At 46.0% G+C, this 14,235-nt stretch overlaps 1 protein-coding gene across 1 annotated transcript in view; it reads right to left on the reverse strand.

Moving 5' to 3' along the window:
- Window positions 1–14,235, reverse strand: part of plekhg4 (pleckstrin homology domain containing, family G (with RhoGef domain) member 4) — a 401,233-nt gene that overhangs the window by 296,585 nt on the left and 90,413 nt on the right. The window lies entirely within an intron of this gene.

The raw sequence follows: 14,235 nt of genomic DNA on the forward strand, positions 1-14,235 counted from the left end.
TGCTGCTTGTAACTCCACAGCATTATTGTGGCCTGCTGCTGGTCCACACTCAGCACTCTTTACATTTCACTCCTCCATATATTGTACCTTAGGGGTCATCAGGGCTTGCAGATCACTGCGTGCAGGGAGAATACTCAGTCTCCATTCCCTTGTTCCCCATTTGCCCACCAGTGGCAATCCTTTCACTATTTACCCAAAGCAAAATACCAGGTTTCACTCGCCCTTTTAATGGCTCCCACCAACAGTCTCCTGAACCCCAACATTGTGCCATAACCCTGCACCTATTCTTACCACGTGTGTCTTTCTCCCCTCCATAAGCCGAATTGGTCACTCCTGAGCTGGGTGCAGTATTGCTTTGTCACAAAACAGGAAGGGGAGCACAACTGTTGTGCAGAATTTAAAAAGCAGTTTTCCCAGGCACTGCTTCAAGCTCAGCAATCATAAGGAAAGAGGCCTACAGGCTGGATGAAACTGTTCTACCCTTGAATGTTTGGCACCCCTGTACTAAAGTAATGTTTTTTTTTTAGGAGCTGTATGGTGCTGAATCAGCAACCCTACAAACTTCATGGAAAATTACAAATTCCTAGTAGGGGTTTCATTTTGGTGTCCCAACTGCATTTTGTCACTGAATATTCCACTGTGTCTTCAATGAACAATTCAAACATCCAACTCTGGACTCCATCAATACGTTATGTATGTATGTTGCTGATGGGCATTGCGAGTGCATTAATTGGTAAAAAAAAAACAGACTAGTAAAAAGATAGAATGCTGGATTTTGTCTAACAGCAACAGCACCGGCTATTGATTTCAATTCATGGGCCAATAACAGAGGGAGCCCAAAATAATCTGAGTAAATAACTCTATAGAAGATTTTTTCCGGAAACAAAATCATCTAACCATTGTGGATAGTGTCTCTGTTCACATCAGGGAAAACAGAAATAACCCAGCACAGTAAAAACAGCCTGCCTAGCAGCCAATTTTTATTCAGAAATCTGTATCTTGGCTTTACTTTGTAGACAGAACTGTGCATTTCATCTCTTCCTCTAGATTTTGATTTTTGTTTGCATCGATTTACAATTACCTTGTCCAACAATTGTCAAAGGGCGGCACAGTGGCGCAGTGGTTAGCACCGCAGCCTCACAGCTCCAGGGACCCGGGTTCGATTCCGGGTACTGCCTGTGTGGAGTTTGCAAGTTCTCCCTGTGTCTGCGTGGGTTTTCTCCGGGTGCTCCGGTTTCCTCCCACAAGCCAAAAGACTTGCAGGTTGATAGGTAAATTGGCCATTATAAATTGTCACTAGTATAGGTAGGTGGTAGGGAAATATAGGAACAGGTGGGGATGTTTGGTGGGAATATGGGATTAGTGTAGGATTAGTATAAATGGGTGGTTGATGTTCGGCACAGACTCGGTGGGCCTGTTTCAGTGCTGTATCTCTAATCTAATCTAATCTAAATATATTTTTCAAAATTAAAATTTATCTCTCACTCATTTCATGGCGATATTGATTATGCCACAACAAAATCAATCGGCAGATTTTGATCATGAGCTACATACTATATTCTGCATTGGACCTTTAATGAGTTGGGAAGCCTGCACTGCACCAGATGAAAGTCTGCAGCAATTGGAAGAGTCTTTAGTGGAAGGAGTCTAGATAGCTTCAACTCAGTCACTGTTGGTGTGTCCCATCACCCACCTCTCAAAATTGCTGACAATTTTGCTCAAAATTAGCAAACTCACTTAAAGATGGTATAAGAATGCCTTATGCGGGACACATAAAATTTTATACCGACACAAGAGGTTGGGGTTGAGGTGTAACACCAAAGTAAAAGCACTTGCAGATATCTTCCCTTCCGTGACTGCTCTGTCACCATTTCTGAGGATAGCTACCAGCAAATATTCACCTTAAGTCCTCCGACTCCCACATATATCTCAATTACACTTCCTCACACCCTACTTCTTGTAAGGGCTCCAGTCCATTCACCCGGTTTCTCTGTCTCTACTGCATCTGTTCTGATGATGCAACCTTCCATACCAGCACTTCTGATATGTCTTCCCTTTTCCTCAACCGAGGATTCCTTCACACCATCGTTGACAGGGCCCTTGACCGGGTCTGTCCCATTTCCCGCACTTCTGCTGTCACCCCTTCTCCTCCCTCCAGACCACAATAGATTCCACTTCTCCTCAACTTCCAACCGAGCAGCCTCCATATTCAACAAATCATCATCCTCCTCCATTTCCGCCATCTCAAGCATTTTTTCCTTTCGTTCTTGGGATGTGGGCATCAATGGCAAAACCTGCATTTATTGCCCATCCCTAAATGCCCTTGAAAAGGTGGTGGTGAGCCACCTTCTTGAACTGAAGGCACAGTGATGTAATTCCAAGTCAGGAAGTGTGGCTTGGAGGGGAATTTTCAGGTGGTGGTGTTCCCATGCATCGGTTGCCCTTGTCCTTCCAGGTGGTAGAGGTCGCAGGTTTGAAAGGAGCCTTGACGAGTTGCTGCAGTGCATCTAGCAGACTGATGTGCGTCAGTGGTGGAAGGAGTGATTGTTTAAGGCAGTGAATGGGGTGCCAATCAAGCTGGCTGCTTTATCTTCGATGGCTTCGAGCTTCTTAAATGTTTTTGGAGCTGCACTCATCCAGGAAAGTGGAACGTATTCCATCACACTCCTGACTTGTAGATGGGGACAGGCATTGGGGAGATAGGAAGTGAGTTACTCACCGCAGATTCCCAGCTTCTGACCTGCTCTCACAACCACAGTATTTATTTGGCAGGTCCAGTTAAGTTTCTGGTCAACTGTAACCCCCAGGATGTTGATGGAAGGGGATTCAGCGATGGTAATGCCATTGAATTGTCAAGGGGAAGTTTTTAGATTCTCTCTTGTTGGAGGTAGTCATTGCCTGGCACTAGTGTGGTGTGAATGTTACTTGCCACTTTTCAGCCCAAGTCCGAATGCTGTCCAGTATCTGAGGAGTTGTGAATGGTACTGAACACTGTGCAATCATCAGCAAATATCTCCACTTCTAACCTTATGTTGAAGCAGCTAAAGATGGTTGGGTCGAGGACACTATTCTGAGGAACTCCTGCAGCAATGCCTTGGGGCTGAGATGATTGGCCTCCAACGACAACTATCTTTTTTGTGCTAGGTGCGACTCCAACCAGTTGAGAGTTTTCCCCCGACTCCCATTGATTTCAATTTTGCTAGAGCTCCTTGATGTCAAGCTCGGTCAAATGCTGCTTTGATAGAGAACAATCACTCTCACCCTACCTTTGGAATTCAGTTCTTGTGACATATTTGGACCAAGGCTGTAATGAGATCTGAAGCTGAGTGACACTGGCAGAACCCAAACTGAGCGTTGGTGAGCAGGTTGTTGCTGAATAATTGCCGCTTGTTAGCGCTGTTGATAACACTGTCCATTACATTGCTGATGATGAGTAGACTGATGGGGCGGTAATTGGCCAGATTGGATTTGTCCTGCTTTTTGTGCACAGGACATACCTGGGAAATTTTCCATATTGTCGGATAGCTGCCTATCTTGTAGCTTTACTGGAACAGCTTGGCTAAGGGTACGGCTAGTTCTGGAGCACAAGTCTTCAGTACTACAGCTGGAATGCTGTCAGGGCCCATAGCCTTTGTTGAATCCAGTGGGGTTAGCCATTTCTTTGATATCATGTGCAGTGAATCGAATTTTCTGAAGACTGGCATCTATGATGGTGGGGACCTCAGGAGGAGGCTGAGTTGGATCATCCGCTTGGCACTTCTGGCTGAAGATAGTTGCAAAAGCTTCATTCTTGTCTTTTGTACTGACGTGTTGGGCACCACCATCATTGAGAACAGGGATGTTTGTGGAGCCTCCTCCTCCAGTTAGTTGTTTATTGTCTACCACCATTTACAAATGGATGTGGCAGGACTGTACAGCTTGGATCTGATCCATTGATTGTGGGATTGCTTAGCTCTGTTAATAGCAAGCTGCCTCCGCTGTTTAGCATGCATGTAGTCCTGTGTTGTAGGTTGGCACCTCATTTTTAGGTAGGCCTGGTGATTCTCCTGGCATGCTCGCCCACAGTCCTCATTGAACCAGGGTTGGTCCCCTGGCTTGATGGTAATGGTAGGGAGGGATGTGCCAGGCCATGAGGTTACAGGTTGTGGTCGAATGTAATCCTGCTGCAGATGATGGCCCACAGCACAGCATGGATGTCCAGTTTTGAGTCGCTAGATCTGTTCTCAGTCTATCCCATTTAGCACAGTGGTAGTGGCACACAACACGATGGAGGGTGTCCTCAATGTGGCATCCAAGGACTGTGTAGGTGTCACTCTTTTTTTATTTGTTCGTGTGCTGTGGGTGTCGCTGGCTAGGCCAGTATTTATTGCCCATCCCTAACTACCCTTGAGAAGGTGGTGGTGAGCTGCCTTCTGGAACCACTGCAGTCTTTGGAGTGTAGGTACACCAACAGTGCTGTTAGGAAGGCAGTTCCATGATTTTACCCAGCAACAGTGAAGGAACGGTCATATAATTCCAAGTCAGGATGGTGTGTGGCTTGGAGGGGAACTTGCAGGTAGTGTTCCCATGCATCTACTGCCTTTGCCCTTCTAGGTAGTACAGGTTTGGAAGGTGCGGTGGAAGGAGCCTTGGTGAGTTGCTGCAGTGGCATCTTGTAGATGGTACACACTGCTGCCACTGTGCGTCAGTGATCAAGGGAGTGAATGTTTAAGTTAGTGGAAAGGGTGCCAATCAAGCGGGCTGCTTTGTCCTGGATGGTGCCGAGCTCCTTGAACGTTGTTGGAGCACATCCATCCAGGAAAGTGGAGAGTATTCCATCACACTCCTGATTTGTGCCTTATAGATGGTGGACAGGCACTGGAGAGACAGGTGGTGAGTTACTCGCTGCAGAATGCCCAGCCTCTGACCAGCTCCTGTAGCCACAGTACTTATGTGGCTGGTCCAGTTCGGTTTCTGGTCAACAGTGACCCCCAGGATGTTGATAATGGTGGATTCACCGAAGGTAATGCATTGAACATCAATGCTGATATGGACAAATGCAACTGCGACAGGTAGATTTGCGAGTATGAGGTCAAGTAGCATACATTAATGATTTAGATGTGAATATAGGAGGTATGATCAGTAAGTTCGCAGATGACAGGAAAATTGGTGGTGCCGTAAATAGTGAGGAGGAAAGCCTTAGATTACAGGACGATATAGATGGGCTGGTAAGATGGGCACTGCAGTGACAAATGGAATTTAAGCCTGAGAAGTGTGAGGTGATGCATTTTGGGAGGACTAACAAGGCAAGGCAAGGGAATAGACAATGGATGGTAGGACCCTAGGAAGTACAGAGGGTCAGCGGTACCTTGGTGTACTTGTCCATAGATCACTGACGGCAGCAGCACAGGTAGATAAGGTAGTTAGGAAGACAGTTCAGAAGGCATATGGGATACTTGCCTTTATTAGCCGAGGCATAGAATATAAGAGCAGGGAGGTTATGACGGAGCTATATAAAACGCTAGTTAGGCCACAGCTGGAGTACTGTGTACAGTTCTGGTCGTCACACTACAGGAAGGATGTGATTGCACTGGAGAAGGTGCAGAGGAGATTCACCAGGTTGTTGCCTGGGCTGGAGCATTTCAGCTATGAAGAGAGACAGGATAGGCTAGGGTTGTTTTCCTTAGAGCAGAGAAGGCTGAGGGGAGACCTGATTGAGGTATACAAAATTATGAGGGGCATAGATAGGGTAGATAAGAAGAAATGTTTTCCCTTAGTGGAGGTGTCAATAACCAGGGGGCATAGATTTAAGGTAAGCTGCAGGAGGTTTAGAAGGATTTGAGGAAACAAAATTTCACCCAGAGGGTGGCTGGAATCTGGAACACACTGCCTGAAGGGGTGGTAGAGGCAAGAACCCTCACAGCATTTCAGACGTATCTAGATGAGCACTTTAAACGCCATATTATACAAGGCTATGGGCCAAGTGCTGGAAAATGGGATTAGAATAGATAGGTGCTTGATGGCCGGCACGGACACAATGGCCAAAGGGCCTGTTTCTGTGTTGTAAAACGCTAAGACTCTAAGTAGGTTTTCCCCTTTTCTTGGTTCTCTCACCATCTGCCACAAGCTCAGTCTGACAGATATGCCCTTCAGGACATGGCTAGCTCAGTGAGTAGCATTGTTACTAAGCCACTCTCAGTGATAGACATCGAAGTCCCCCAACCAGAGTGCACTCTGTACCCTTGCCACCCTCAGTGCTTCTTCCAAGTGGTGGTCAACATGGAGGAGCACTGAATCATCAGCAGAGGGAGGGCAGTAAATGGGAATCAGCAGGAGGCTTCCTTGCCCATGTTTGACCTGATGCCATATGACTTCATGACATCCAGAGTCAACATTAAGGATTCCCAGGGTCACTCCCTCATGACTGTATACCACTGTGCCATCACCTCTGGTGGGGTTGTCCTGCCAGTGGGACAGGACATACCCAGAAATAGTGATGGAGGTGTCTGGGACATTGGCTGTAAGGTATGATTTGGTGAGTATGACTATGTCAGGCCGTTGCTTGACTCATCTCTGGGACAGCTCTCCCAATTTTGGCACAAGTCCCCAGATATTGGTGAGGAAGACTTAGCAGGGTCGACTGGGCAGGGTGTGCATTTGTCATTTCCGGTTCCTAGGTCAATGCCGGGTGGTTCGTCTGATTTTATTCTTATTTGATTTTTCTGTAGCAGCTTAATACAACTGAGTGGCTTGCTAGGCCATTTACGAGGGCAATTAAGAATCAACCACATTACTGTGGGTCTGGAATCACATGTAGGCCAGACGAGGTAAGGACAGCAGATTTCTTCCCCTGAAGGGCATGTTGACGCTGACACCAAACACATCTCCCCCTCCCCTTTCAGCATTCCGAAGGGACCGTTCCCTCCGTGATATCCTGGCCCGCTCCTCAATCACCCCCAACATTCCATCCCCTTCCCACAGAACCTTTCCATGCATGCTAAGAAGATGCAATACCTGCCTTTTCACCTCCTTTCTCCTCATCGCCAAATGCCCCAAACACTCCTTCCAGGCGAAATAGCAATTTAGATGCATTTCTTTCAATTTAGTATACTGCATCCGTTGCTTACAATCCGGCCCGCTCTACACTAGGGAGACCAAACACTGATTGGGTGACCGCTTTCCATTTGGTCAGCAAGCATGATCCCAAGCTTCCAGTCGCCTGTCAATTTAATTCTTCACTTTGGTCTCACGCTGACCTCTCTGCCCTCAGTCTCCTAAAGTATTAGCACGAAGCTCAACATAAACACGAGCTACAGCACCTCATCTTTCAGTTAGGCACTTTACAGCCTTCCGGACTCAATACGGAGTTCAACAATTTCAGACCGCAACCTTTGCCCCCATTTTGTTTCCGTTTTCTTTGCAAGTTTGGGTTTTAATTTATTTTTCTCTTGTTTCTGCTTTCGGACGGCAGCTGTTCTTCATTCTGCCATACACAACTCCTCTAAACAAATCTTTCGTTTCTTGTCCCTTTGGCCTTGCATCACCAACCTTTTTGTCATTTAATCTTTCGTCTTCCACCCTATCACAGACCTTCTCTTTGTTCTTTTTCCCACCTTTCCCGCTTTCACTTGCTTTAAAATACCTGCTACATTTCTAACATTTCACAGTTCAGATGAAAGGTCATCAACCTGAAATGTTAACTCTGTTTCTTTCTCCACAAATACTGTCAGTGCTGCTGAGTATTTCCAGCATTTTTTGCTTTTATTTCAGATTTCTAACATGTACAGAATTTTGCTTTTATATTAACATGTTTTTATTTTCAAACATATAAAAAGTGTTTTATTACACCACAGATGACCGTAGTGATAAATAGGGAAATATTTCAAGTTTCCATTTAGTAACAATGTTGATTTTGACCGTTACACTTATGCTGATGAAATCTGGTTCAAAAACGAATCATTTTAATTGTCCAATGCGAAGAAAAGAAAAAGCACCTTCAATAATAAAAATGTCATTGAATCATTCTGGGAAAAATACAAAATAAATCTGAGTAAAATCGCTACATTAAACCTGCCTTGCTAACAGTTAAAATGGCTGGCGCTAACCAAAGCAAAACAGGTCCAGCAAATCCATTCCATTCCAGTTTGGATAATTCATAAATTAAAACAAAAATCAGTTGAACTTGAAGTTATTCTTTTGTTTCTGCACTGAGTTCTGACGAAAGGTCACAGACATCAAATGTTAATTCTGTTTCTCTGTCCACAGATGCTGCCAGACCTGCTGAGTATTTCCACCACTTTGTTTTTATTTCAAATTTCCAGCATACAAAGTATTTGCTTTTAGTTTGTTTAACCCAATCTATTAATCATTGCATCTCTACATTGTAAACTGGAACTAAAAACTACTAAGGAACAAAAGAACAAACTGCACAGGCCATAACCTAATGGAACAAACCATGCAGGTCATCACACTTCAATCCTAAATTAAGATTGAATTCTAAAAAGTGACAGTACTCTACCCTTTTAACTTCCTCCCACATAATGGGCGGAACTTTGTCCACTTAGCTGTTGCCAAAATGACAGGACCATATTCCTGTCAGGAACCTGAGTTCCTAATGGTCAGTCTTTGCTGAGGCTCTTTCCCAGAGTCATGGCATTAGCATCCCGCCTCAGGGCTCCCCAGCCAATCAGGGAGGGCAGGTGGGATGACAAGCCCATTGTCAAAACAAGGATTTCTAATTAAAGGGACCACAACATGGGTTAGAATGGGTCAGCAGCACTTGGCTTTATAAGGCTGCAACAACCACAGGAATGGTGAGGAGACCTGGGAATGCTATCCCCTGGGAGCTTCACTCTTACCTGGAGATCCTGCTGTGAGATCTGAGGGACTTCAGTGAGGTGAGCTCTCCCAAGGACGGGAGGAAGAGGAAAACCTTTTCAACCATGCAGGCATGGACACGCAAGTGAGTGTGGTCCCTCCAACCTGAAGACAGTGCATCAAGAGGATCCAGGACCTCAGGAGAGCCTGACAGGTTGAGTGACAGACTACTTTAAAGTGCCAAACCACACAATGACTTGCCCAGCATTATCCTACACAACACTCTTCAGCACAACACATCTTGCAGCTCCACTCAGTCCACTCTCTGCAGACACCCCACATCCCCATTCAAACAGCCAAGACTCGAACTCACCTTCAGCCCATTGCTCTCTCGCACCCATGACTCACAGTAACCCTTAACAAATGTGCCCTTCCCTCCTCTACACACAAGCCATTCCGAATACACACCTCTCTGTTTTCTCTCCATACAAGAAAGCACACAATATGGCAAGAAGCAGAGACCCAGGGGAGGGATGGGGGTATTGGCCCTTGTTGGCCATTGGAAATGCGTGGCCACCTGCTCCACTGGGAAGGTGGTTTTATTCCAGGAGGCTGCAGATGTCAGCAGCGACCTGTCGCGAGAGTCAAAGCCTCCTGAGGCACTGGTGCTCAGACATGTTGGAATAGCTGATCCTCTGCCTGTAAACCCTGTGTTGGGGGGTCTCTCCTCCTTCCAACTGGAACTCATGGTCCATCCCCTCTGCCCTGTGGAGGGGCATGCGGCTGAGGACAAGGCAGCTGGTGCCACTGTAGGTGTTACTCCTGCTGCTGCTAGAGTTGTTAGTGGTGATGTGACTTCTGCTCGCCCCTCAGCAGAGGTGCAAGGTGGAGCTGCATAAGCTGCTCCCGTGCTGTAGTGAAGGCTGGCAGCATGGAAGTCAGCTGAAGATGAGTGAGGTGGTAAATAGGTGAAGTGCTTTCCAAGATGTTGGCAATCACCACTGATTGCACTCTCTGAGAGAATGAGTGCTTTGCACAGCAGTCTCTCAATGGCTAGCAGTCTTCAGTGTAACTGATCAAGTATTCCCAGCCTGTCAGTTCCACTAATGAAGCTCTTGCTTCTATGCATTCGCCTCAGTGACTCTGGTAAAATGCAGACGCAGAATGAAAGCCATGCACTGTTGAGAAAGAAGAAATCCAGGGTTAAAAGGTTCTTAAATACCTTTTTAATCATCTTTCCGGCCAGACCTATGGAACTTCCCGCTGGACTCGGTACCACCCTGGGGAAAGCAGGAAGAGGGCATGGTGACATCGGGATCCCAATCTGACATCAATTTCTGGGACTTTCTCAACCCGCATGCACCAGAACCTGCCTCCACCTGGCTGGGAAAATTTTACCCAATGTTTTTCAAAGTCTATTTATGCTTACGTAGTAGCCTCCCTGGCTATGTTATTAATCTCAGCTTTCATACCACTTGCGTTTCCCCACCTAAAGTTGCATGCTGAAATAAGGGTGGGTACTTGCACTCTTTCCACCGAAAGATTGAAAATAATTGAGCTAAGCTCACTGTTGCTGAGCAGTTCAATCAATACCTCTTAAAAAATATCTGGATGACTCACACCAAGTCCTGAAGACAGACATTTCATCAGTTTATTCATGCAGAATCATGAAGCAACAATACACTGCACCAATGAGCTCAGAATTCCCCACTCAAGAATTCCTAGTTTTTGCTGGATTGACTAAAGTCCACCAGTACTACAATCCCTTCATCATGATAGACTTAATCTGTTCCTTTTATTTTGGCCTGGCAGTCTATGGTAAAATCCAAATGTTGTCATTCCCCTTTTCTCCTGAACCCCTCTAGCCACAGAATGCAATGCCATGGCTTTTCTACATTGTAGGTTTGACTATCTTGTCCGCGTAAATGTCTTCTACACATAAGGCACCCCGCCCCCCCCCCATTTTTCCTGTTCACTGCAACAACGCCCACCCCCCTCCCCAATGCTCTATATCCTTGCAGATTAAAGGCCTGCTTGGGTCTGCAAATGAGACCCGACCAGAGCCCGACAGAAACCCATCCGCCCCTGAGCCCAATCCAGCCTGAGTCCTTCCATTTTCTCCTGCGCCCGACCCAACCATCAGTTAACTTACCTTCCGTTTTTCACTTTGTTCCTTACCTGTACAAGCATAAAATAATTGTAGCAAAACCACCTTTAAACTCCAAAAAGTAAATTAACATTAAAATCACTTACCTGAGGTGGTGATAGAGCGTGTCCGATCCGGCCCGACCCGACCCGAGCCAGAATGCTGGACCCGCAAGTGCGACCCGACACGAACCGAACCCGACACGTCGTCAGGTCCCATCGGGTTCGGGTCAGGTAGCAGGCCTTTATTGCAGATTAATGACACTTCTACAACTCAGTTTTAGCCACGTCCCAGTGATTCTTATGACAACAAAATTACTAGATAAAACTATTTCATAATCAACCACTTAATATTCAATACTTGTAACAGGTCTTGCTGTCTGGACAGTGTGATACTGTATGGGATGCTTGAGTCTTGGACCGGTTCTGATTATTGTGCCTTCAATTATGCATGATTTCTTTTATTCTTTCATGGAATGTGGACATCACTGGCAAGGCCAGCATTTGTTGCCCATCCCCAATTGCCCTCAACAACTGCAGCATGCTAGGCCATTTCAGAGGGCAGTTAAGAAATCACATTGCTGTGGGTCTAGAGTCACATGTAGGCCAGACCAGGTAAGGTCAGCATATTTCCTTCCCTAAAGGATATTAGTAAACCAGATGCGTTTTTACGACAATCAATGATAGTTTCACGGCGTAATCACCGAGATTAGCTTTCAATTCCAGATTTTTATTAATTAATTAATTGAATTAAAATTCCACTAGCTGCCGTGGTGGCATTTCAACCTATGCCCCCAGAGCATTAGCCTGGGCCTCTGGATTATTAGCCCAGTGACATTACCATTATGCCACCATCTCCCCTGATATGGACCCCGCCTGTTACTCCTCCCAACCTTCTCACCACTCCACTATCAAGCTTAAATGGCGCCCCATTAGCTATGCTGATGTTCTTCACAAGCGTCCTGGTGCCTGCCATATTTAGATGCAGCCCAACACTCCTGTACCACCTTCCTTTATTCCAATGGATGTACATCTTGAGGAATATTTTGTATTACCTGAGGAGTTAAGAATAAGACTGAACACTGTGCAATCATCAGCGAACATCCCCACTTCAATGGCCTTCCCTCTTATCACAAGGTCAGATGAAGCAACTGAAGATGGTTGGGCCCAGGACACTGCCCTGAGAACACCTGCAGCGATCTCCTGGGCTGAGATGATTGGCCTCCAACAATCACAACTGCATTATGCAGTCACTGATGTCTTCTAACCAATACAACACCTTCCCTTAACAATTACCAGATCAGACCTCAGGGATCTGCAGCAATGACTGGCTTCCCCCAAGAGTAGGGGCATCACTGAATGCATACATTATCACATGTGTCAGCCAAGGCTCAGTTGGTAGCACTCTCGCATCTGAGTCAAGGTTGTGGATTCAAGTTCTTTTCCAGGACTTCAGCATAGAACCTAGGCTGACACTCCATCACAGTACTGAGGGAGTGTTGCACTGTCTTTCAGATGAGTCATTAAATCAAGACCCCAGCTGCCTTCGCAGGTGGGCGTAAAACATCCCATGACACTATTTCAAAGAAGAGCAGGGCAGTTATCCTTAGTGCCCTGGACAATATTTAACCCTCAACAAGCATCATGTGAAAAGATATCTGGTCATTACCTCACTGCTGTTTGTATGAGAATGCTGTGTGCAAATTGGCTGCCACATTTCCTCCTTTACAATGGTGACTTATGCTTCAAAAGTGCCTCATTGGCTGTAAAATACTTTGGGACATCCTGAGGTCATGAAAGGGGTGATGTAAATACAGGTCCTTCTTTTCTTTTTTCAATCAGGGCACCAGCCAGCAGTATTCATCAACAGAAAACAATACCATTCCATCAACGTGTAGCTAGTGGCTGATCAGAGAAACAAAATCAGCCAAGTACCAAGGCTGCTGTCACAATCATTTATCCTGAGACACTCTACTATCCTTCCCTGTATTTGGCCCTGCCAGGACGGCTGCAGAGGTGAGGGGAAAGGCAAGAGATAACTCCTACAAACTTGGCTCATGACAACCCTCCGCCACCCACCATTCCTGAGCACCGTAGATATAACAGAAGCCATGAACCACCAGGATCATAACTGAGCACGCTGTAGGTAGCAACATAGAAACAGGAGTAAGCCATTCAGTACCTCAAACCTGTCCTGCCATTCAATTAGATCCTGACTAATCTGTACCTCCATTTGGAGCCTTTGCTCCGTATCCCTTGATACCCTTGCCCAACAAAAATCTACTGATATCAGTCTTGAATATTTAAATGGAGCCAACATTCACAGTGTTTTAGGGGAGAGAGTTCCAGATTTCCACTATGGCTATGTTGTTTGGGAACTGGGCTGACTGACCTTTGTCCCCTTCACTTTCAGGTCAGATTACCTGGAGAAGCCAGGGCGTGCACAAAAAACTAGGAGCAGTGTATAGCCAAGGTGAAAGTGAAACTGGGCATGTGGCAGCAACGCTCCCTCTCCACTGTGGGTAAGAACCTGGTCATCAGGTGCGAGGTGCTCTCGGTGTTGCTGCCTGGGATGCAGGTCTGGCCTATACCTTCTTCTGCACCGTAGTGGTCAACCGAGCCATCTTCCACTTTATCCACAAGTACATGATGTACAAATCTCTAGATAAAGGCGGGGGGAGTGCCCAACGTCATGCATACCTGGAGTCTGCGATAGGGAAGAGACTGTCACCCACCTCCTTCTGGAATGTTCCTTTGCAAAGGAGGTCTGGAAAGAAATGCAGTGGTTTTTGTTGTGCCTCATCCCGAGCAGCTATGTAACACATAACTCTGTACTCAATGGGCTGCTCCCAGGGGTGCGCATCAAGACAAACACCAACTGCTGCTGGAGGACCATCAACTTGGTGGAAGACACTCTTCAGTCTGCCAGTGCAAAGAGCTATCGAAGATAAAGTGTTGCAGACTAGCACATTCCAAGGACCTGGACTACGTGCTAAGGGCATACTAAAGCTCGGGGCAGCCGCCACAAAGGCCCAATGGGGAAAGGTGACAGTTTAAGGCCCTCCCGCAATAGCACACTGAGGGACTGGAACCGGTGTAAAACCCATTAGGCTGTATGCTTGACCTGAAGTGTATATTGTAAATAGAATCTGTAACTAAGTGTAGTGAGACTCCAGAGTGCCACATACTGTATTGAAAGAAATTGATTTGTAATGCACTTTATTAATGTCAAATTTGAACTTTTATGTAATGTATCTTTACAAATGTTATGAATAAAGTATGTTTTTGAAAAAA

The sequence above is a fragment of the Heterodontus francisci genome, chromosome 17, assembly GCF_036365525.1.
Source record: "Heterodontus francisci isolate sHetFra1 chromosome 17, sHetFra1.hap1, whole genome shotgun sequence".
Classification (NCBI taxonomy): Eukaryota; Metazoa; Chordata; class Chondrichthyes; order Heterodontiformes; family Heterodontidae; genus Heterodontus; species Heterodontus francisci.